Source organism: Vulpes vulpes, chromosome 8 (assembly GCF_048418805.1).
Source record: "Vulpes vulpes isolate BD-2025 chromosome 8, VulVul3, whole genome shotgun sequence".
Taxonomy (NCBI): Eukaryota; Metazoa; Chordata; class Mammalia; order Carnivora; family Canidae; genus Vulpes; species Vulpes vulpes.
The window spans coordinates 98,599,000-98,624,114 of record NC_132787.1 but is presented as its reverse complement, the minus strand read 5'-3'; the positions used below and the strand labels follow the sequence as shown (position 1 = coordinate 98,624,114).

Here is a 25,115-nt window from a genome sequence, read left to right as displayed (position 1 = left end):
CTAACTGCTGGGAGAGATTTGGAAGCATTCTTCTCAGGTGCTGATAAAATATAAGCATATTTTTAGAATAATCTTAGATCTTACGCTAAAGATGATTATTGTATATGCAAATTACCTTCTTCAGAGGCTTGCAAACAGCAGTGTAGACAAATGCTTTGGATCCTCTTCCATAAGAGAGGGGACAGGCCTGGGAGAGCCAAACAACAATGGGATTAGGGACAGAGGGCCCCCAAACACCTGTTTCCCAGCCACCTGCCTCCCCACCTTGCCTTCCATGAGCCAAATGAAAATGCTGGTGTCTGAGGGAAGACTCTGCTGTGCTTTTGCTTCTCCTCTGCCATTCCTGCTTGCTATTATCCTCTCTTGTAGCTCAAACTCTCTGTAAGGTGCAGGTTTCACCCCCTTTAGAAGCCTACCAGACATTGTAAAACACCGCTCCCCTTTCTCTGATTCCTAATGTGGGTTTTGATCAAACAAAAACAATGAGAAAATCCAGACACCACTGGGTCCTTGGATGAGGTCAGACAAAAGTGTCTTTCACCTTTCCCGTGCATCCTTTGCCCCTGTCCCCCCCCCCCCCCCCACGTGCCGGCTCAGGGCCTGGAACTTAACTCTGTGTGGTCCTGCTGGGTGCTTGTCTGAGGCCAGCGGGCAGCAGGCGCTGGGTGGGGGGCGGTTGTCCCATTGCGTGCTGTGGGGCGGGAACACCGGGCGCCTACAGCTTGGAGCAGCTGGCTCTGAGGAATTATTGCAAGTCTGCACAACTTAAAAATCTGCAGTTTGGGGGCGGGAGGGGGAGCGCGGGGGTGGGTCCCCGAGCGTCCCATTTCTGCTCCGGGCGGTTCACTGAGTTCCTGCTCACTGCGGAGGGGCCGGCCCGGCCTTCCGGACCCCACGGCGCCCTAGCTGACGCCCCGGGTTCGTTCCTCAGCCTCGGGCCGCGGGCGTCTCCCCCTGACCTCCTCTTCCATCCTCGGAGGGAGACCCGACTCGCCTTCCGCTCGCTGCGTGCGCCTTGCCAGGTAAGTCGAGGAACGGAGCGCGTGAAGCAGGCTCGCGGCACAGTGCACGAGCCCCGGGCCGCGGGGCTGGCGGGTACCAGGCGGGAGCGGGGCTGGTTCCTCCTTCGCACTTTGTTTTAAAACAAGTTGGGGCCTCGGTACTTCCAGGGGAATCCCGGCAAATCTGCAGAGCGTCGCTAGGGCCGCGACTTTTCGGAGCCGCCGGGGGCGGCGGAGGAGCTGGTGGGTGTCCGGCGGCGGCGCGGGCTGCAGCCCGGGGAGGGGGGCGCGCAGGGGGGCGCGGGGGGGCCTGCAGCGGGGGGCGCAGGGGGGCGCGGGGGGGCCTGCAGGGGGGGCGCAGGGGGGCGCGGGGGGGCCTGCAGGGGGGGCGCAGGGGGCGCGGGGGGGCCTGCAGGGGGGGCGCGGGGGGCGCAGGGGGGCGCGCTCCTGCTCGCAGCCGGACGGGGCTCGCGGCTGCGGGGCTCGGGGCGCTCGGGGCGGGGGCGGGGGTCTGTCCTCCCGTGCGTCCGCCGGAGGCGCGGCGCGGGCCCCGCAACCTGCCAGCGCCGGCGGCGGGGCGCCTGGCCCCGGGCCGGGGGAGCGCAGGCGGGGGGCCGAGGCGCGGCGGCCGGCGGAGCGGGACCAATGGGGCGGCGGCCGAGCAGCCCGCCCCGCCCCGCCCCTCCCCGCCCCTCCCCGCCCCGCTCGCCGCTGCCCCGCGCTGCGCTCCCGCCGGGCGGGACGGGCCGACCGACCCGGGCGGGCCACCCGCTGTCCTCGCCGCCGCCGTGGCGGGCGCGGGGCCGCGCGGCGAGGCCGGATCCCTGCGGCGCGGGCGGGCGGGCGGGGTCGCCGAGCGGAGCGAGCCCGCGGCGCCGGGACTCCCGCAGGTACCTGCCCGCGTCCCCTCCTCCGCGCGCGCTCCGGAGACTTCTCCGCGCGACCCCGCAACTTTCGCCACGTCCTGCCGCCCCCGCAGCCCCGCGGCCCCGCTCACGGCCCGCGGGGACTGTGCGCTGTCCCCCCCCCCCCCCGGCCCCGGAGCCCGCCGTCGCTGGAGCCCTGCAGATCGCCTGTTGCGCGAGCCGCGGGCGGCGGGACGGCGGCTGGGCCCCTCGGAAGGCCTCGGGGGGGGGCTGGGCCCCGCTGTTGCGCGTGGGGTGGGGAGCGGCGGGTGCAGGGAGCCCGCCGGCGGAGGACGGCGAGCCGGGGAGGCGGCACTCCGCCTCGGGCATCCCTGGGGCGTCTCCTGCGCCGGGAAGCCTTTCCTTCTCCTCCTCGAGAGGAGGCGCTTTCCCGGCGAATGTAAGTGCTTCCCGGGCCGCCTGCTCCGCCTTCTTGCCCGTCATCCCCCCCCCCCCTTTGCCCTGCCCGGTGCCAGGCGCCCCGCGACAGTCGCAGAGCGGAGCGCACGCGGGCCCCGAGCTGGTGCAGCGCTGCCCACGGACTGCCGGGCGCTCGGGGCGGGAGCGGGGCGGGAGCGGGGCGGGAGCGGCGCGGGGCTTGCAGGGCCGCCGTGAGCCGCCCGGCTCCGCGCGTTTGCGTCCGCGGTGGTGGGGGCGGGGTGGGGGCGGGGGCCGGGGACGTCCCTCCCCGCGCCCCTCGGGGTGCCTGCCGGACCTCCCGAGGTGAAGCGGCCGGCGGGCGAGCCAGACCTTCCTGCAGGGGCCGCGGCGCGCCGGGCCGGCGCCTTTCGCATTGCAGGGCTCGGTCGCCCCCCCATCCCTCCTGCGCTCCGTCTTTCCCCGTCTCTTTTGGGAAAGGAGCACCGTTTGCGTCCTTGGTTGTCACCCACCTCTCGGCTGGGGAGACTGGGCCGGTGGAGGACAGCAAAGAACCACCTCCTCCCGCCCGAGTAACCCGGGGGCTCGGGGTTGATGCCCGAGCGCGAGCGGGTGGAGCGGGGTGGTGCGTGGTCTTCGCACACAGCGGACTTGCGGCTCGTCCCGCTCTTGGACCTTTCACTCCATCCTACCCTCCGAAGAGTGGGGCAGGTGAGGAAAGCCAGATCAGAAACCTTCCCCTCCCTTTTCCATGCATTTGTTTAAGTGATTTGCATAACCATTTGCTTAGAACTGTATACATCCCCCACCCCCGCCCCCGCCCCTTAGACTCCTTGCAAATACCTGCCCAGGTAAACAGGAAGCTAGCATTTTCCTGAGCACCTGCCCCACGGAGTTCAGGCTGAACGAGGGTGGAGTTGATTTTGTGGTTGAACTTGGTGTAATAGTTAGGTTACATTCCTCACCTGGGTTGCAAACTCCGTGGGGACGTGGATCCAGGCAGTTTGCATTTACCACCCGTTCCTCTGGGGCTGGGCCCCGGGCTCTGCTCCGGGGAATACACAATACAAAATGCAGTTTCTGCTCCCCGTCTAGTCCTGTCCTTCTTTTTCTTTTTTTCCACCAAATTCCTTCTGTTCTAATATTAAATTTGTCTTTTCACAACTGGGGATTGTCAGTATTGGGATAGGGAGAAGGTGATACGGAAATGCTTTAGAACTCTAAATCCAAAGCATGTCGTGAATATTCTAAGGAGATTTGTGGGTTGTGTTTTAATTCAGTCTTGTGTCTGAGCCATTTTTTTTAACCTGGAAAATCAGCCTGAATAAGCCCATTCATCAATGCGGCAAAGCCAAGCTTTTGCTGCGCAAGTATATGTAAGCAAATAGGGAGTGGAAGCCGTCTTTGCTCTGTTTAGAAATACTAAAATATTAAAAATCCAATGCTCAGATACTGGGTTTTGCTAGCAAAGCACCAGCTAAAGATTTTTCCTTTTCCCTTATTATCATTATTATTATTTTTTTTTTCTTAAAGATAGACAGGGAAGAGTGAGACTCCGGACACCACTTCTGTCTTAAGTCAATCTCACCCTTCACTGTAATTCTTCATGGACTTTGTGTCCCTCTGTTCTACCCAAGTGAGATCTCAGTCTGCCCTGTGTCTGGCATTTGGGATTGGAATGTGTACAGCTTCTAGAGAGCAGGCACTACTAATGTTTTAATAGACAACATTTATTGGCTGCATACCATATGCCAGCTACTCTGCTCGGCACTTTTCCAAGCATTATCTCATTTAATCTACAAAACCACCCCATGAGGGAGTGAGGTTTTCCTTCATCACAGTGTTTCTGGCGGAGCTAGCAGTAGATGGAACCCCTCTAGGTATATTCTGAGTCCCATGGGAGAACAAAAAGGGCAAGGCCGGACTTGGGGTCCCATTGGCAGGCAAGGGTGGCTGTGCAGGGTAGTTGGAGGGACAGTAGAAGTAGGTGTCTTTACTGTCCCCGCTTATCAGGTTTCAGCTTATCTGGACTCTCTGGAGTGCCACTTGTGTGAAATACCCACAAGGAGCTGGGTTCCAGTCCTCATTGCAATCTCTTTATGGCTCCTTGACTTAAGTCACTTTGCTTCTCTGAATCGCAGTCTGTTCAGCTACAAGGATTTACATGGTTCATATTTTTGTTACCCTATACTAGGCACTATGCTAAAAGCTCTCAGTGTATTGACTCAGTTCAACCTGAAGACAACCTTTGGAGGTGGGATCTATTACTACCCTATTTTTATTTTTAAAAAATTTATTTATTTATTCTTATTGAAGTATAGTTGACATATAATATTCTATTAGTTTCAGATATACAACATAGTGATTTGACAATTCCATACATTACACAGTGCTCACCATGGTACGTGTGGCCATTATTACCCTATTTTAGATGAGAAAAAAGAGAAAAACTGGGTGACTTGTGCAAAATCAGGCAGGTTGGACTATGTGAAGCCAGAATTCTATCCCTGGCAGTCTGGCTGCAGACCCATTGTGGGATTCTGCTGACCTTGTTTACCCTTACAGCCCCAACACTGTGCCCTATGCTCAGCAGGACTCAGGCTGGGTTTGTTGAAAAGCAAGTAGTAGAAGTGGCTTGCCATTACCAAGTGACTTTTTGGCTGCTATCTCATCTTTAGAAGGAACCTCGAAAATTGCACTGGAAAAGTATTCTTTTTTGCTTTTGCCAAAAATGCTTTCTTTCCAATATAATTGGGGAAAAGGGAGAAAGATCATAAAGATTATTGTCTAGATAAACAGTATGGCTATTTCCAGAAAAAGTGCTTATTATCAATGAGAAACCCAGGAAGGTCATGGAACACTTTGTACTCTGAGTCAAATCCGTCAAAAACGCCAACAAGTAACCAACCTACAAGAATTTATTATGTGGGTGCCATGTGCCCAGTACTGCAGGCATCACCAGCAGGCAGATTGTAAGGCGTGTGTTCTCTGAGCCTGAATATACAGTGGACCTGGAGGCTCGAGATTAACAAGCACTAGACAGGTCAATATGAGATGCTAAATATTTGAGTCCTGATAAAAGTCAGAAACTGTCACATTTGTACAGCCTACTATAGTCTGCGGAAACTTTCACAGGTAACCTCATTTCACTCCTAGTAACAGTGCCATAGGCCATGGGCAGGGTGGTGGTTGGAAGCCCATGTTGCAAAGGAATAAGGAATTAGGGCAAAGTGAGCCACTTGACTTTAGCCATGGCAAGGGGTCTTCTGACTCCAAAGCCATCATCATCTGTCTGTCTCACAAGGAAGGTGGTGGATGTGGAGGATCCTCAGAGCTGGCAGTTTGAATTTCATCCTGAAGCTGGCTTTCAGTCACTGCTCTTGGCTAGTCAGGAGGAGCAGGGGAGGAGAAAGTATTTGTCGCTCTTGTTTCATTTTTGCATTTAGGAGTCTGGTATGTGAAACGTGGAGAGAAATTTCAATTATGGTGAATTCAGTAACACTGTTTAGAACATGCAGTCAAATGTAGAACCTGATTTAGAAGAAGCTCCATCCGTGTCCTCCTTTATCATTTTTCTTTCCTCTTTATCATTTTGGGGGCAAGGGGCTCTTGCTCTCTTTGGAATCCTGCAGAGCCTGGCACCATGGTTTGCTTGGAGTAGACACCCTTTAAAATTATCCGTAATTGCCCAAGTGTTGAATGATAAAGGTCTAACATCTGCTTTTAGCTAATAATGTTACAGATAAGCAGTTAATGTTGACAGCAGCTGGCTTCAGTGTGCTTGTTGAGGTCCCCCGTGAATGCAAGCCTCCCGCTCATCATCCTGAGCAGATCAGCTGAGCTCAACTAAGCAGCTAGCAGATGCTTACCAATGTTGACTTAATGAGTAACTTATGTGGTCATATATATAAATGTATATTTATATATATATATAAATCTCCTATACATATACAAATATGTACAAGCATTCATTCTATAAGGACTGGAGTACTTACCCGGGGGTACGTACTGTTAGGTGCTGGGGTACTGTGGTGAAGGAAACAGGCACGGAGGAGTAGGTGGTGGATGAGGAGACAGACATTAAACAAAGAAATGCAAACATTAGGTAGTGCCAGTTGCTCTAAAGAACTTCCTGGGGGCAGAGTGCCTTCCTGGGGAGGGCACTCATTTAGGTGCAGGAGATGGGAAGATCTGAGGAAGGCCCTTTTCAATCTGAGGGAGGCACAGGAGTTTATCAAGTGAAAAGTGGGAGGAAGAGAATCCCAGGCTGTGGATGGAGTGTGAGGATTTGAAGGCAAGGATGCACACTGAGCCTCGGAGGGACTTCCAGAGAGTTGGGTGGGGCTGGAGGTGGGGGTCATGGCTGGGAGGAGGCTGGCAAGGAGGGAAAGGGCAGATCATGCTGCACACCCCTCCCCCCTTATTTATTTATTTATTCATTCATTCATTCATTCATTCATTCATGAGAGACACACAGAGAGAGGCAGAGACATAGGCAGAGGGAGAAGCAGGCTCTGCCATGGGGAGCCTGATACAGAACTCGATCCCAGGACCCTGGGATCGCAAGCTGAGCTGAAGGCAAACAACCACCAAGCCACCCATGTGCCCCCATTGCTGTACCCTTTATGTCAGCTTAGAGACCTTTTGGTGTATCCTGGGGCTGCAGGAAGGATCTCTTGGATTTGTAGGAGGGGAATGTCAGGAGCCAATTTACGTTTCTGCAAGGTGGCCTGTGAAGACAGCAAAGAATAGATCCGGAGAGGCTCAGGCATGGCAGTTGGGAGCCTCCTTAACTGGAACTTTGGAGAGTTGGGACCAGATTGGACTGAGTGGGGACGAACAGGAGCTGAGAAAGTAGAGGCCACACTTGTACAGGTTGGTTCTGGAAGGGATCAGAGTGGGCGCTGGACAAGGGGGTGTGGATATGCCCATCTATGTGCAAGCACCCCTGGCTGAGGTTAGGGAGCTGAGTCCAGCTCCTCAGTGAGTCAACACAGCCACATCTCTGTGCTTGGGGTAATATCTAGCACTTCTAGAAGATAAGACATTTGAATCCTAGCTCTGGTTTTGTCTCTAATTGCTGGAGAAATTTGAGCTTATCTCTTAATCATCTTTGTTTTTGTTCTTATTTTCCTCACAGCCTGTTGATTTTATCATTGAAAAAAGTAGGTAATCTGTCTATGAATATTTTTCTTCAATAGTGTCATTCATATGTGTTAATTTGGATCATTTTTATAAATTGAACTAGGAGAACTATGAGTGGGTATGTGGAACATTTGTGGTGAGTTTCTAAGCATTTGCTCTTTGATGATTACCAATAAGCTGCTTTCGAATTGCCTTAAATGGAGAGACAGCAGCAGCGATAAGCCTGGTGGTGAGGAGATGCTGAGCTCTGCTGAGTTCTGTGGGGGTGAGGCCTGGTGGAGAGCTCTAGGCATGGCTAAGTGTCTCAGTGGAATCCTTCCTTACCGATTCTTCCTCATCACGTAAGACTCTTCCTCTTTATCCATGGATATCTCATAAAAGAATGCAAGAGAGGTACCTCTGGTCTGTCATTTGGGGACACATGTTTGGGAGAATGTGACAGCCTAAAGATCCATAATGAATATGACACATAGCCTAATGGGGCCTTGGAAAAGTGATCCCTTTGTAGCTGTGTGGAATGAGGACGTAGGTAGGACCATAGAACTGGGAGTTACTCCAAAGATCAGTTTTCAGACTTCCTCCTCGTAAATAATTATTGTGGTGAGATAAAAGAATGACAGCAGACTAAAATTTGAGGCTTGAAGATACCCACATTTTTTTAAACTCTCATTCTTTTACAGACTGGGTGTGATTTTCTTAAACTCTGACTGACATGCCAAGGTGAACCTCAAAGCATTTCCTAGGGTTTACTTAAGGTAAAGAATTTCATTGGCCAGAGTGGTAGGTGAACTTGGCAGCCAGACTGTGGTTGGTTGGTTTGGATTGAGAGGAGGTGCCTGGGTTCTGGCAAAAAGTGAGGTCAGCACTCTTATCTTTGAGGTCAATAAATCATACCTTCTGGGCAGGGTTTTCTTGTGGGTTTTTAAGATCTCAGTTTTCTAAGAGTGGAACCTTCATGAGGCTGCTTACATCAAACCTCCTCCTCCCCTCCTCTTCTTGGTGATAAGACATCATCTGGCCATGGTTTAGCTCCAAGGATGTTTCAGGGTTGAACCTTTTCCTCCTCTAGGCTAAAGGTATAAATGAAAAGTGTCATTGTCCTTTTGTCAGTGTCCTTTTGTCTATCCATCCATCTACTTTTTAAAAATTATTTATTTATTTATTTTAAAGAGAGAGAATGAGAGAGAGAGAGAGAGAGAGAGAGAGAGAACACAGAGGAAGGGACAGAAGGAGAGAGAATCTCAAGCAGAGCCCCTGCTGAGCGTGGAGACAAGCTTGGGGCTCCATCTCAAGACCCCGAGATCATGACCTGAGCTGTAATTGAGGGTTGGACACTCAACCGTCTGAGCCACCCAGGTGCTCATCTTTGTCAAAGAGTAAAAAGGTATCGGTATCCTTATCTCTTATGATCTCCTTAAACCACAAATGCACAGGGTAAGCTCTCTGGATATGCAAAACTAGGAATCTCATGAAAGTTCATATGATGCCTGAGAACTTCACCTTTTATGTAGTTTCTTCAGACTTCCTGACCTAATTAGAAAGCAGAGGACAGTGTGGTACATCTTTGTGGTGATGTGCACTGAGTTCTCTCCCAGCCACCCCCCACCCCACGACTTAAAATGCGGACACTGCAGTGCATTTTGCCTTCTCATCTAGTGTCCTTTACGTGAGGCTTTGAAGCAAAGAGTACAAGATACAGTTGTGTAATGTGGCCCTAAACTCTAATGGGTTTGCTTTTAGCTGTTTTTGACCAGTCACTCCTGTCATCCACATCATTTAAAAGCATCCAAGCAAGCCTGTTTTTTCAGATGCTTTTTTAAAAAAATTTTTTTTTGCAAGCCCTGTTTTACAACCCTTCATTCCTAAGTTAGTGTCAGCAACTCAGAAATAAATCCTACTTTAACGTTATTAGGCACTGGGTTAGGTTTCAAAATGCTTGCAAATGCAGAGGTAAGTCAGAAGGAGTAGGAAGCCAGATGGTTCTTAGTGGAACGCCACGATTGTGTGGTGTAGAAGAGAGGTGCAGTTCCTTCTGCTGAAAGCAGGGCTCTACTCCACACACCATGCACACAGATGCACACCCTACAGGGGAAAGAGTGCTCGCTGCTGGGGTTTGCTCCGTGGATTGCACAGAAGTAGACAAACCATAGAAGTACCAATTAGAAATGGAGTTTCTGTTTGACAAGATGCAAACAGAAGGTAGAAGGATGGTACTGACGGTTGCATATTAGGAAAGCATTTAATACCGCTGGACTGTACCCTTAAAATAGGTAAGATGGTAAATCTTATGTCATGTGTATTTTTATCACAATTAATAAGTTGGAAAAGAGAAATTGAGATTCCTTTGTTTTGGTCTCAGATTCTTTACATGCTTAGGGATTATTGAGAACTCCCTGAAAGCTCCTGTTAATGTGGGTTATATCTATCCATATTTTTTCCGGATACCATTAATTTATTATAAAAGAGAGACAGAAGTTATGTACATGATGAAAGATTTCATAACTTCAATTGTGAAAGGGCAGCTTCAGGTGATACCATTACAATAATAATGTATTTCAGTCTACACACTTTCTGAGAATGTCACAGTCTCTAAATAAGCAGTAATCCTTGTCATCTAGAACTACTTTGGTACCTCCATATTCTGGGAGAAGAATTTTATTTCCAATTTTCATGCTAACTGGTTGAATCTCTCCACACTTTCCTTTAGAGCCCAAACCAGTAGCTACTACTGTTGCTTGTAATATTTTTCCTTGAGGTTTTTCTGGAAGCCTAATGTCTCCTTTGGTTACAGTTTTGGCTATACTCCTTTCAACTAAAACTTGTTCAAAGATGGGAAGGGGGCGCCTGGGTGGCTCAGTTGGTTAAGTATCTGCCTTTGGCTCTGGTCATGTTGCCAGGGTTCTGGGATCAAGCCCTGTGGTGGGCTCTTTGTTTAGGGAGGAGCCTGCTTTTCCCTCTCTGTACCCCTCAACCCTGCCATGTTCTCTCTCTCTCTCAAATAAATGGATAAAATCTTAAAAAAAAGAGGGGAAGAAACTTTCTAAATGCCTGTCCTGCTATGACTCTGGTTGCTACAGTGTATACTCTCATCTATCAATTATATATTAGAAATTAAAATTAGTTACATTTTAGGGTGCCTGGCTGGCTCACTTGGGTAGAGCATGCAATTCTTGATCTTGGGGTTGTAAATTGTAATATTCACCATGTTGGGTGTAAAGATTACTTAAAAAAACTTAAAATAGGCAAATTTTGAAGTATTACTAATTCATTTAAAATAACAATAACCAGGCAGCCCAGGTGGCTCAGCCGTGTAGTGCTGCTGTCAGCCTGGGGCCTGATCCTGGATCCCTGGGATGGAATCCCAGGTCGGGCTCCCTGCATGGAGCCTGCTTCTCCCTCTGCCTGTGTCTCTGCCTCTCTCTCTCTCTCTCTCTGTGTGTGTCTCTCATGAATAAATAAATAAAATCTTTAAAAAAATAACAATAACCTCATTACATGTTAACATAAATGGCATATTTTTATGAAATATATCTTTTTTCAAAACAAGAACAATGCAAGAGTGGCAGTGTTTTACATTTTTACAAATGTATTTATCCTCTGGTTTAATGGAAAACGTGGGATTCTTGGACTTGCTTCTTTGTTTAGTCTATAATCCCACAAGTCATAAACTTGCTGGAAAACTCTATGGGACACTTGTGAGAGAATGAATGAAAGTAAACAGGAAAATTACATCTTAGTTGATTATGAAAGCAGTTTTGATCTTACGGACTCTTTAAAGGGTCTTAAGAATCCCAGGGGTCTCCTGACCACATTTTGAGAGCTACTGATATAGAATAAATCTGCAGCCAAATTAATTTTTTTGTTATGTTCTACAGTTTTTAGCTCTGTTCATCAGATGTTATCCAAACTTGAACTTTAGCAATTCAACGTGTTGCTTATCTGTGATTCAAATGCAAGACCTAGGTGGCTCCTGAAAATAAAGTAAAAGTACCATAATTCTTTCCCTGAGTTTGTATAACAAACAACAAAAAAACTCTCTTTGCACCATTCCATTGTTAACTTTTTCGGAAGCTACCAGATTAGTCTAGGATTTTGATTAAATTCAAAATTCAAAGGACTTTGAATTTCCTTTGCTAACCTGACTTGAGTTCAAAGCTCAAGACATGGAAAATTTTGAGTGTGAAAATCAGGTAAAGAAAGCCACGCTTTCCTCCAGGATACACAAAGTTTCCTTTTTTTCAAGTGTGCATTCCTGTTTACTGAGGAGTCTGTCCTGAGGTGGTGCCCAGAGCTATCTCCTGGGTCTTGGCCTTGAGTTGCCCTCTCAGGAGGATACCTCACTCTTCAGAGAACCTCCCTGTCTTCCCTCCAGCTCTGTCCCCCCTCCTCCCTCCTTGTGTGGAAAACTGGGAAACCCTGTGAGGAGAATGCACTTAGGAAATGGAAAAAAGAGAGTTGTGAGATTTAATGTTAATAAGTCAAATTGAAAGCTTTATGGATCACATTGTCTGGGGAATCTCATTATTTTATAATTTTTTTTTCATGTTGATGAAGTATGCGGTTAGTCACAGCAGATAGTTCTGCGGAAAGTGTTAAGGAAAAAAAAATCCTCCCAGGGTGGCTTCTAGAAGCTGGATGTGGATGTTTGTGAAGCATAAAAACATTTTTTCTACCTCTCAAATAATGGATTAGATGCTGTATGAATGATCATATTTATTTGATTATATCTTTTAAATTCTAAATGAAACTTTTTTTTTTCACCCCATGAAATAGCCACTGCTAGAGCAGTAGACACTTGGCTCCCTGAGTTCCTTCTGAACATACTGAGGATTTATGGTTTGGCAAAAGCACTCTGTTACTTCTAGTAGCAATAAGCGCTTTTCTACAATTCTTTGGAAATGTCATAATGTGTCGGACACTCCCACTGGGTACAGAGAAGCAATAGCTCAGCAAGGCATCCTCATCCCAGTGTCTTGGAGGCCTCAGGAAGGCCTGTATGATGTAAAGGCAACTCCCAAGCAGCCTCCTTTGCTCCATTTTGAGCAGGAAAATCCTTGTCTTTTACCCTTAAGTAGATCATTCATTTAGTGATACGTGCACCCAAATCTCCCACTTGTCTGCTGTGTATCAGACACCGATAACCACTGTGTCTTGGTGAGGTTGCTAAGAAATTGGGACTGGCGGTGCCTGGATGGGCTCAGTTGGTTGAGTGTCAGACTCTTGATTTCAACTCTGGTCATGATCTCTGGGTCATGAGATGGAGCTCTGTGTCGGGATCATGCTGGATGTGGAGCCTCCTGAAGACTCCCTCTTTCCCTCTTCCTCTGCCCCTCTTCCCCTGAAGAAAAAAAAGGAGAAGAAGAAAAGAAATTGGGTTCTGGAAGCATCAAGAGGATGTGACTATTTTTTTTCCTATTTAGCATCTGGTGTGTGTGTGTGTGTGTGTGTGTGTGTGTGTGTGTGTGTACGCACATGTGCTCACATGTGGTACATCAAAGGGAAGTGTCCTGAAAGAGGTGATATCTGAACTGATTTCTTGTAGACAAAGGGATTAACTGGAAAAGAAGGGAACAGAAGGAAGAGCGTCAAGGAGATTTGGGGAGGAGAGTGCATTGTGAGGTTGAAGATGGTGAATAATTTGTTGGGACTGAGGCAGAGGGGTTTGAAGTAGACTGGTGCATCAGAGGCCAGAGGGGCAGACAGGATGTTCTTGCTTGACATCTGAGGAGGAGTCTGGACTCTCTCCTCAGGATGCTGGGAGCTCTTAAAGGTGTATGCAGGGCAATGACACATCCTGACTTGGAATTCAGAAAAGTCCCTCTGGCCTGTGGAGAGGAAAGGGAATTAGAAGTGGGGCAAGACCATGCCATTGACTTGTCTACTAGTGCAATTTTGGGGGTATAAAAAGGGGTCTCTGTCACCCAGTCGTTAACTTGGTCTGTTTCTTGATACCCGAAATTCCTCAGGCTTATACATTCTCTTTGTGTTATATTTTAAGTTCAAGAATGGAGAACTCGCTGGGAAAGGTGAATGGTGTTTTTGGCCACATGTTGGTTTGCTATTCCTGAAACCCCTTAATTACCTTTGGATAATTATCCCTCCCCATTTGAACATTATCTTGATGGGACGGCAAACACTAAGGATGTGCCCATAGGTTCCTTCTGCCAGCTGCTTCTGGTTCCCTGCCCTGGTAAGAGCCATTGGTGGGCAGGTGGTGTAGGCTCAGCCTATCACATGCTCTGTCCATTGAGTGACTCAAGGTTGGAAGAGGCCTGGAGTTGCTCCTTGCCCAGACCTCTTCTGTGAGTAGTTTCTCTTTGACCCTGAGAGCTGCAAGTTGCCTTCTGACAAAAATTGCATTTGTTTAGTTAGCCGACACCAGCATCTCTCGCTTGTATCCCAAGAACCCCCCAAGATGTGGGAATATCCAAAGGCCTTATCTCACAGCAGAGTGTAAAGACTAATCTTGTAGCCCTTTCCGCTGGTTTTCAAAGGTGTGTGTGTGTGTGTGTGTGTGTGTGTGTGTGTGTGTGTGGTGGGGGGTGGTGTTGAATGCAAGGATGTCATTTGCTAAAATGGAGCAAAGAATGGACTGAAAGGGACACAGTTCACTAAGGCCCTGCAGATGAGCTTGGCTGGCTCCCCCTGTGTTGCTGCCTGTGGTACCTCTGAGGTGTGTCTACCTGGTGGGGTCAACGCACACTTCTGTAGCACTTGTATTGTGTGCTGGGCACTGTTCTAAATGTGGCCTACATGGTAGCTCATTGCATTCTCACAACAATCTGAGATAAGTATTATCATTTTATCTTAAATTATATATTTGTTCTATCTATACCATATCTATCTTCCTCCCTCCCTCCCTCCCTCCCTCCCTCCCTCCCTCCCTCCCTCCCTCCCTATCTACCTATCTTTCTATCGACAGATGAGAAAACATCTGAGAGATTTTGATAATTTACCCAAGTCATACAACTAGAAGGTAGCAGAACTGAGATTTGAATCCTGGCCGGCCAGGTACAGAATCTGCTCTTATCCAAGAATTTGAACCTTGACTCCACCACTTACTGTGAGAAAACTATTTAATGTCTCTGGCCTCAGTTGCTTGATCTGCCGAGTGGAGATAGTAATAGCATCTGCCTTAAGGTAGATAAAATAAGGTATTTAAAGCAGTGCCTGGTACAAAGTAAGCACTATAGGAGGCTTGCTAGAGATTATTTTGTAATGGATGCTCTAAAGAAGGCTGAGTGTACATCTTTCTAGAGGTAAGCATAGAAATAATTGTGACTCTTCTATTGGTCACTTGTACCTACAAGGCCTTTCTAGATATTTTGAAGCTCTTCATGGCAAGAGCATAAGTTGATGACAATTCATATGTATCATCCCACACTCATTTAGGGAGCTAGGACAGAAGTAAAAGTTGTTTTAAGGACACGAGCCTAGTGTGTAAAAACAGACAGCAAAGCAGCACCATGAAGAGCAGAATGTGAGCAGCTTCCCCAACATGAGCCTCATCCAGAAAGCTGAGCTTGGGCTCTGAGCTTGCTGTTTCCCCTTCATGCTAAGCCATTCTGAACCTCATAAATACCTGCCTCTCTGGGTTGATCTGTGAATTAACAAAGTTCATCCAGTCATTCATTATTTTTTGCTGGGCATTAAGGATATAAAGATTAAGAAAACGTAGGCCCTCCCTTTGTGGGGCTCACAGTGCAGTGGTGGAGGCTTCCAGGAAATTGTTCTACTGCATTTCAGCAGGTTAAATACTTGGTAAAGGCAGGCAATGGTGGATGGGGATGGGGGCCTGGATTTGGGGTCGGGAGAGGTCTGGGGTCAGGGCTTGGTTCTAGAGACTGTGATAGAGAATATGAATGTCAAAAGGCATTCTGAGCAGACAAATGAGTGAGAAGTTGAGGATACTTTGGGGGAATTTCAGGTAATTCCTTACCATTCTAGAGTTTGAGTTGTGTTGTGGAATGTAAGGATAATGGATAAGGAATCATAATAATGATAGTTAACATTTGAGCATTTGCTATGGACTAAGCACACAAGGCTTATCTTATTTTTAATCTTCATGACTGCTCTATGTAATTTGTGACATTTAGTATTCATGTTTTACAAATGAAAAAAATCATTCTGACTGGTGTGAAGTGGTATCTCGTTGTGGTTTTGATTTGTATTTCCCTGATGCCGGGTGATGTGGAGCATTTTTCATTTGTCTGTTGGCCATTTGTATGACTTCTTTGTTCATATCTTCTGCCCATTTCTTGATTGAATTATTTTTTCTTTGAGTATTGAGTTTGATAAGTTCTTTATAGATTTTGGATACTAGCCTTTTATCTGATAAGAAATTTGCAAATATTTTTTACCATTCCATAGGTTGCCTTTTAATTTTCTTGACTATTTTCTTTGTTGTGCAGAAGCTTTTTATCTTAATGAAGTCCCAACCCAGCAATTCTACTAAGTATTTACCTCAAAGATACAAATGTAGTGATCTGTACAGGGAACCTGCACCCCAATGCTCATAGCAGCAATGTCCACAATAGCCAAACTGTGGAAAGAGCCCAGATGTCCATTGAAAAAATACATCTATATATGTCTCACATCTTTATAAATGGATAAAGATTTTATATATATATATATACATATATATGTATACACACATATACATATATATAAAATGGAATACTACTCAGCCATCAAAAGGATGGATTCTTACCATTTAGATCGATGTGGATGGAACTGGAGGGTATTATGCCAAATGAAGTAAGTCAATGAGAGAAAGACAGTTACCATATGGTTTCATGCATATGTGGAATATAGGAAACAACACAGATGATCATGAAGAAGGGAGGGAAAATTGAATGGGAAGTCAATAGAGAGGGAGAGAAAACATGAAAGACTCTTAACTGTAGGAAACAAACTAATGGTTGCTGGAGGGAAAATGGGTAGGGGGATGGGGTAACTGGGCATTAAGGAGGGCATGTGATGTGATGAGCACTGGGTGTTATACAAAACTGATACATTGTTGAACACTATGTCTAAGACTAATGATGTACTATATATTGGCTAATTGAATTTAAATAAAATAAATCACTAAAAAGTTTATAATGAAAACAAACAAAAACCCCCAAGGCTCAGAGAACTCAAGTAATTGACCAAGGTCACACAGCTAGTGGGTGGTGAAGCTGGGTTTCAGACTCAAGCAGTCTGGGTCCAGAGTTCATTCTGAAGGGCAAGGGAGCTAGCTAGCTATCAGGGGACTTGAAGCTTGCACATTTTAGAAGGTGCTTGAATATGGCATGGAGAATGACTCTGAAGGTAGGGGATGGGTTAGATCCAGGGCAGGGAAGACGATTAGAAGTGAATTATAATCATGGTAAAATACAGAGTGTCTGAATTAAAGCAGAGGCAGGAAGGATAAGGAAAGGAAAGGAATTTGAGAAATGTTTGGGAATAGAGGATGAAGGGAAAGTGTGGACACATTTATTTTAAGGTCCCACTGGGACATTCAAATGGACATGTCCAGTAGGCAGTTATAGGAGTCTGAAATGGAGGGAGGCAATCCGGGCAGGAGATACATATCCAGGCTCTAGAGTTCAATGAAATTCCCGGATAGAGGAGTGGAGGGACAGGAGAAATCCATGGGGTTACATCCACACACATTTGAGGCCTGAAGATTATACCCAGGCTACAGATTTGTTTGATTTGGCTCACAGTAGTAAAATATTAAAACCAATAATTGCCAACATTTAGAAAATTGGGAAAAAGTGCACATGAAAATAAGATTTGTGGGTGTTCTTGAGAAGTTGGGCAATGCAACCACTTGATGTGCACAGATAAGGGACAGAAGTCCCCTTTTGGCAGGGCCGGTGCTCTCCAGCTTGTCACAGCAGCCAGATGTCCTCTTTTATTCATTTTGGGCCTCTGCATGGCCTCTGGATATTTTGTGATCCCAGATTTAAGGTACCAGAACATGAAGCAGAGTTTCACCGGAAACCAAGAGTGAGTAGTCAGATGGGTGGCATCAGTGACCCCCAGGGGTTGGGAGCTGGGCAGTGACAAATCCTTGGGCTGGTAAGTCATGCACGGATGAGAGGTGTGCTTAGTGAAAACACTTAGTGGAGTGTTAGGGCAAGAGTTGCACAAGAAGAAGGAAGGGGGAGTGTAAAAAATGATTTTAAGAAGCTGTGTTGCAAAGAGCAGTTGGGGTTGGGAGAGTTTGTTTTGTTACTTTTTAATATGTGAATGACTTGATCATTTCTATATAAGGATGTATGTGATACGAAAGAGTACTTTCTTTGTCCTCAACTCATGTTTTATAGCAATGAGGAATCCAGTCTTACTTAGGTTGTTTTTATTAAAACAGAGTGCTCCAGGGTACAGAACGGAATGAGGCTCCTTGTATGTGTATGAAGGCAGCCCTGCCAAGTTCAGATCTTCCCAATGTTAAGTGCATTTTTGCTAGTTTGAGCAACAGTGCCTTAAAACAGGCAATTGTGTATTTTCACAGCAGCAGGTTAAGTTGAGGTGTGCCCGTGTGGTGACTTATTACCTGCATTTATTTACTCATGTGATTGTTTACTGTCCGTTTCTTTTACTGTTTGCCAGGTGGAATCTGTGTGATGATCTTATCAACTGGCATCACTTCTGTCTCAAGCTGGGTTAGTGGGCCTTTTACTGGATGTACATGACATACCAATTTTCCCATTTGCTTTTTTGTATTTGTTGATCCAATAACATATTGTGTGTGTGTGTGTGTGAGAGAGAGAGAGAGAGAGAGAGAACTCATCTATCTTATCTTTGATGAAAATTCTTTTTATTAAGGAAAAAAATGCATCTCTCTCTGCAGTAGCTGATGACTAAACTACCTTTCTTCTCTGGTGGCCACAATTTTACAAGTACGTTTGCCGTGATTTTTCTTTTCTCCCAGGAATACAATGGGAAGGGGAGACTTTAAAATTTGACATGGAGGGCAGCCCGGGTGGCTCAGGGGTTTAGCACCACCTTCAGCCCAGGGTGTGATCCTGGAGACTCGGGATCAAGTCCCAAATCAGGCTCCCAAGCATGGAGCCTGCGTCTCCCTCTGCCTGTGTCTCTGTCTCTCTCTCTGTGTCTTTCATGAATAAATAAATAAAATCTTAAAAAAAAAATTCGACATGGAGTGGAAGCAGCCAGCAGCCAAGCTATATGACAAATGTTACGTAATGAATTCAACAAATAATTTTGAACCTACTGTGTGTCAGACGAGGTTGTAGGCACTTGGGATATGGTGGTGTTTAAGGCAGATAAAAATTCCTAATTTCATGGAGCTCATATCTGAGTGAGGAAATAAATAATAAATATGATAAAGAAATAAAGTACATGTCTGTAAGTATATTTTGGGGAGTGATAAATGCTAAGGAGAAAAAATAAAGCAGGGAGTGGGGGATATTTTGGATAAGGTAACCAGGAAGGGCCTCATTTGGAAGATATCTTTTGAGTCCAGGCCTGCAGAGAGCAAGGAAGCAAGCCATGCAGTCTCCTATGGATAGAGTATTTCAGGCACAGAGATTAGCCAGTGCAAAGGCCCTGAGGCAGGAATGATTAAGAAATAGCATGGATAACACTATGCCAGACGGGAATGAAAGAAAGGAGAAGGAGATGAAATCAGATAAGTGGAATGGGAAGAGGGGAGCTTTTGCCTTGAGTAAGATGGAAGCCACTGAAGAGTTGAACATAGGAGTGACATGATGTGACTTACATTTTAATAGGATCTCTAGCTAATGGATTCTTTTTGTTTGTTTGTTATTACATTTTTTTAAAATTTAAATTCAATTTGTAACATATAGTATAACACCCAATGCTCATCCCATCAAATGCCTTCCTCAGTGCCTGTCACCCAGTTACCCCATCCTCCCACCCACCTCCCCTTCCACAACCCTTTGTTTTCCAGAGTTAGGAGTCTCTCATGGTATATCTTCCTCTCTAATTTTTCCCACTCAGTTCCCCTCCTTTCCCTTCTAGTCCCTTTCACTATTTCTTATATTCCACATATGAGTGAGACCATATGATCATTGTCTTTCTCCGATTGACTTATTTCACTCAGCATAATATCCTCTAATTCCATCCATGTTGAAGCAAATGGTGGGTATTTCATCCTTTCTGGTGGCTGAGTAATATTCCATTGTATATGTAGACCACATCTTCTTTATCTGTCCATCTGTCAAAGGACATCGTGGCTTCTTCCTCAGTTTGGCTATTGTGGACATTGCTGCCATGAACATTGGGTTGCAGGTGTCCCAGCATTCCACTACGTCAGTATCTTTGGGGTAAATACCCAGTAGTGCAATAACGGGGTCTTAGGGTTCCTCTATTTTTAACTTCTCAAGCAACCTTCACAGCCACTCTGGAAGTGAAGTTTCCTTAAGAAGTTAAAAATAGAGCTACCCTATGACCTAGCTAATGGATTCTTAATTTTTTTTGTGCCATGGACCCCTTTGGCAGTCTGGGGGAGCCTATGAACCACTTTTTAGAATAGCATTTTTAAATACAAGTAACAAGAGCCACAGAATATAAAGAAATCCAAGTATATGGAAATATGTATATCTCAAAATATTTAAACCTACGTATGATTTAGTGATATATGTACTTCTTTATCAGCTCCTGAAGGGTGATCTAGCAGTAAGTCTGTAACTACTATGATTTTAAAGAAACAGTGAACTTCTGTGATTATTTTCTGAGACCTAGAACAACTGTGCTATAATATAAAATTATCTGGAACTTCTAATGGACTGAAGTCAGTGGTACTGCTCTTACTGCCCTGGGGCACTGCTCGCATTTTTACTGGGAGGAATTACTGAATTTCAGTTAGAGATTAGTGAAAATCAAGATTTTTCCCCCCACCCCGCATTTAAATTTAAGGACCTCCTGAGTTCTCTCTACTGACCACTGCTTTCCTGCTCTGGCTGTTAGGTGGAAGTGCAAGAGAGAAGTGGGGTAAATTCATGTGATAGATGTTGCCCATGTTTCTGGTCTTGCCATTGTCTTAGGTCACTGCCATTCCTTGTGGGTTTGCTGTACCCAACATCAGCCTCTAGTTTTCCAGATGTTCTAGAAACAGCGATAACTCTGAGAGTTTTTTTTTTTTTTTTTTTTAAGTCTCTCTGACTGGTTCCTTGTAGCTACGTAGTTCCAGAGACCTGAATTATGGTTCCCGTTTCAGCAGATTCTCTGCTGGGCCACCTGCAATCTGTTCTTTCGTAAAGCTATCACTGACTCACCTTGGTTATATTCCTGGCTCACAAAGGTGTGGATAGTACAGATGTAGAGAGTTCTTTATACTCTACATGAACACCTGGAGGTCATAGGGCTCCATTAGCCAGACTCAACTATTTTCTGCTCTCTGTACATGCCACCAGCTTTCTAGTCTGCAGGGCTTTGCATGTGTTCCTTCCTCTTCTTGCAGAACCACCTTCTCACTCTTACCTGTCTTCTTTCCTTGTTCATGTCTGACCTGGCCCTCCAGCCTCAGCTCAGATCCCACCTGTTCCTATAGTTGTCCTTCCTTCCCAATCCCGGAGGGACCCCTTACCTCCTGTGAACTTCCATGGCACGTCTTGGTACCTCTCCTCAGGGTATCTGACATCTTCTGCTTGTACTGCCGTTATTTATTTACCTACATGCCTTCCCATGACCCTTCTAAGTACCTGTAAGCATTGAGGGCAGGAGCCATGTTATCTTTTCTTTGCCATAGTTCCCAGGACAGTGCCTGCCACAGAGCAGCCATGAATGAGCCACAGAAGCTTATGATTCTGCAGATGACAAAGGAGCCCGTTCCGTCGGTGGAGGATCCCATCTCACCCAAATCTGTAGGGTGAGATCACCTTAGCATCTATACTGCTCCCCCTTCCCCTCCATGGGTACTGACCAAGGCTACTTTTGATCTTTTATTTTTTGGAAAAAAATTCCAAAAAATTTGGAAATTTTTCCAAATTTTTTCCAAATTTGTTTTGGAATCCTCGCAAAGAAAGTCACACAATGTTGAGAGGCACAGAGCAGGAAGCAAAAACCACCCCAAATTCCAGCAGCCCGAGAGAATGCATTTAACATTGTAGCATATCCTTAGAGATTTTTTTTCCCCCCACTTTGTAAAGTTAGACCTTTTTAATAAAGATCAGATCAGGCCGTATATTGTACTATAATTATTTTCTCTTTTCACTTAGCATATCGTGATGATCTTTTCATGAATCTCTAGGTCGTAGAGCGTTGTGGTTAAGAGAATGGCTTTAGAGCTTTATTGTTTAAATTCCAACTCTGAGACCACCACTTAATAGCTGTTGACCCTGGAGAGTTAGTTAATTTCTCTATTTACTAATTCCTCCATCTGTACAGTGAATCCAGTAAAAATACTACTTGTTCAAGTGCTGGGAGGGTTAGGTGCGTTCAGATATGCAAATGCCCAGGGGTATTGAAACATCTGATTCAGGATACGGGAGCTCTTACTATAGTTCTTACTATGAGTATTTCAGTTTTTAATGACCACAGAATATCCCATTAGATGCCTACCTCCTGACATATTTCCCCACTGATGGACATTTAGATTGCCTTTGACTTTTTATATAACTACTGATGCGGTGAACATCCTTGGATACCCATCCTTGCACACTTGTCTAATTCATCCCCTCGGGATACATTCTCAAGTGTGAAACCATGATTTTGTAATACACATCTCTACAGTATCTTCCAGAAGGTTTCCCTTTGCCTGTTTCCATCTCTGTTACCATGGCATGATATGTTTTTTCTCCTCTGTTCCATAAAACTGCTTGCTTTCAGGTACTCTTTTCATCATGGGGTTAGTGCAGATGCTTGATGCATCAGCCACGGGCCAGATGACACAGGATCTATAGCCCCTCGGTGGGCTGGTTTCCTGTCTGTTTGCTAGCTGTAGCCTGAGCCCCTGCTTCCAGCCAGATCTACTGCAGGGGGTTCCTGCAAGGGGGAGGGAACTAGGGCAGTTCTTTTCTGGGGCTGGTGGAACAGTGACAGCCCTATGGGGCACTCCCATCTCTGGGACCCCCATCAGCACCTGGGGATGACCGTGCTGAGGTCAGTGGCTGCGGTGTTTCACTTTCTCGGGGCTCTTCCTCACTTTCCTCTCTGAAGATTGCCTTTGGAGGTGACTCAGTGACTCAGCAGCAGCCTGCTGTCTCCCTCTGTTCCCCAGGGAGGGTTGTCTAGGAACACAGAACCCAAGGAAAGGAAAGTGGTGTTTAGTTACCCGAGAAATCAAGCCTTAGGGATTTCTGGAGATGGTATTACATTTATTCATTCTGGATGGCCAAGAGAAATATAATTTATATTAACTTTTGAAATATAATTTAGGGGCTTTGCTTTGGGAGGTGCTCACTGGTTTCTTCCCCGAAGACCAGAACTTCTATAAATTTATTTTTAATCCCTGAATATATTAGACCCTGAGAAGTTTTCATTTTCTTCTGTGGACAGAGCAAAATTTTTAAAAAATCATTATTAATTCAAGGATTTCACATATTAATAGATGTCTCAAAATTTTGATAATCTGGAAAAAGGAAGTAATTCAGGGATATTCTTAGAAATCTACTGTCTGAGTCAACTGGGAGGTGTTGTATTATTCTGATTGCTTTGGATTATGGGATTTAAATTTAAGTACAGTCTTTCTGGTACACTAAATCTAATTATGGCAGCCTGAATGTGAGATTTTAATTTTATTTAGGCAAAACCCCAGACTACCACTCTCATTAGTTAATCAAGATAGAAGTAGGGTCAAATTTCACCTTTTGTTATTATTCCTATTATTTCATTACTCTTGGATTTTATTGAAAATTAGTCTGTGATTGATAAAGAATGGCAAGACTACAAAACTGACATATATTTGCATTTTTCCTGGGACATCAATGAGTTTTCACAAGATTGGAGCTTGTTCAGGGGCAGGTATGGTCAGCAGGAGGACCCCTACATGCAGAGAAGTATAGTAAGACATCTTTCAGACTATATTAGTGCATTGCACGGTGAGTCATTCTGGCACCAAAAATGTTAGCAAATATCAGATAGATTCTCCAAGAAAATCAGTAACCTTTACTCTAGACTCAAATTGCCTGATGCATGCTTTGAGTTTCAACAAAAGCTTAACCTTCCTTTATCTTTCCTCACTTGCAAAGTTTCGCTTGTCTGACACCAGAAATGCCATGACTGAATTCTAGAACAAGTGTCCAGGGGAATATCCCCGGCTCCTGTCAGCAGACAGAGTATTAGTACAATCTCCCATCTTCCAAATGGGTATCTGAGGTCTTTTTACTCTACTTCAGAGCAGTGGTTCACAACTGGGGATGGTTTTACTTTCTGGGGGACATTTGGCAATTTTGGTTGTCATGACCTTAGGGGATAGAGGGGAGATGTGCTCCTGGCGCCTAGTGGGTTGAGGCCAGGGATGCTACTAACCATCCTGCAGTGCATCAGACAGCCCTCCACAAGAGGATTACCTGGCCTCAAAATGTCAACAGTGCAAAGGCTGAGGAAACTCTCCTGTAGAAGTTGGCCAGGTTAGGATGTCTCCAGGGAACCTGGCTGGCTCTCAGGGTGGTGCTTAAAGGTGTCATTTACCTGGTAACTCTATCACAGGTCAGGGTCAGGCTCTCTCGCAGCCTGGCAACTTCAGAAACTCACTTTCAGGTGTCCCAGAGTTGATCAAACTCTAGCAAATTGACTCATAGAAACTCACAGAAAACTCAATAAATAAACCTCTTCCTGCTTTATTACATTCCACTTATAAATATAACTAGTGGACAGAGTGGACACTCGTGTTGGCAGCTCATATGCTCCCCGTTGGCGAGATGCCTGGGAACTAAAATTGCCAGGAGATGCCTCAGAGAGTCTGGAATCAGAACAAGGAGAGGTTTTTGGGTATTTAATGATACCTGAAACTCTGGGTCTAGACCCTTAACAAGCCACTCAAGATATACCCATCAGGGCTGGGAGGTGCTACATTTTCAGGATGAGATGCCTTTTGCAAAGTTTTGGGCTGGGTCTTGGCAACCTACCTTGATCTTTTACACTTTCCTCCTCTGCTTCCCTTTGACCAACTGCCTTTCATTATCCATATTGATTCTTTTTAGTTAATTTACTCTTTAGTCTCGTTGCCTTGGGGGAGAGGAATTGGTTCAATAAAAATGTGTCAAGCACCATTGTGTAACAGGGATAATGAATATGAAGACTGACATTATAACACTGTCCCTAACTGGAGGCTGCCCAGTCTAGTGGATAGATGAAGGTGACAATATTTCAGAAGAAAGTGAGCAGGGCAGTAACAGGTGCACTCAGGATTCTGTGCAAGTGCATAAGACATAGACCTATTATGCAGCAGTGTCACTCAGAGTGTCTGCTTTGATCTCGCAGACACTGATTTTATAGTTTAATTTTTGGAGAGCAACCTTAATCCTGTGATTCTGAGTCCTGGGAGACAGGCATAGGGAGTTATTATTACCGCTGTATACTGTCTGCTTGTCCTTTTGATTTTCCTCATTCTGTGCCAAGATTGGATGTCAGCTCTCTAGATGATGAAAGAGGCCAATATGCCACTTAATCTCCACCTTTTCCCTCTCAATAATGGAGCAAGTCATTTTGTACATTTTTGAATACTATAGGCAACCCACCAGGAAGTATAGCCACGCTAGAGGGCCTA

The 25,115-nt window shown here is 45.8% G+C and overlaps 1 protein-coding gene and 1 pseudogene across 4 annotated transcripts in view; one reads left to right on the top strand and one right to left on the bottom strand.

Moving 5' to 3' along the window:
• Positions 1–2: 2 nt before the first annotated feature.
• KCNS3 (potassium voltage-gated channel modifier subfamily S member 3) overlaps positions 3–25,115 on the top strand; it is a 42,070-nt gene continuing 16,957 nt past the window's right edge. Inside the window, exon 1 of one of the 4 annotated variants that reach the window (XM_026014952.2) lies at positions 3–1,022. The gene's annotated coding sequence lies outside the window, so the exon portion shown is untranslated. Of the gene's footprint in view, positions 1,245–2,562; positions 2,996–21,155; positions 21,276–25,115 lie in introns of those variants that run through there. The other 3 variants (XM_072767665.1, XM_026014953.2, XM_072767664.1) reach the window with 3 other exon arrangements.
• On the bottom strand, positions 9,985–10,519 carry LOC112932131 (10 kDa heat shock protein, mitochondrial pseudogene; annotated as a pseudogene).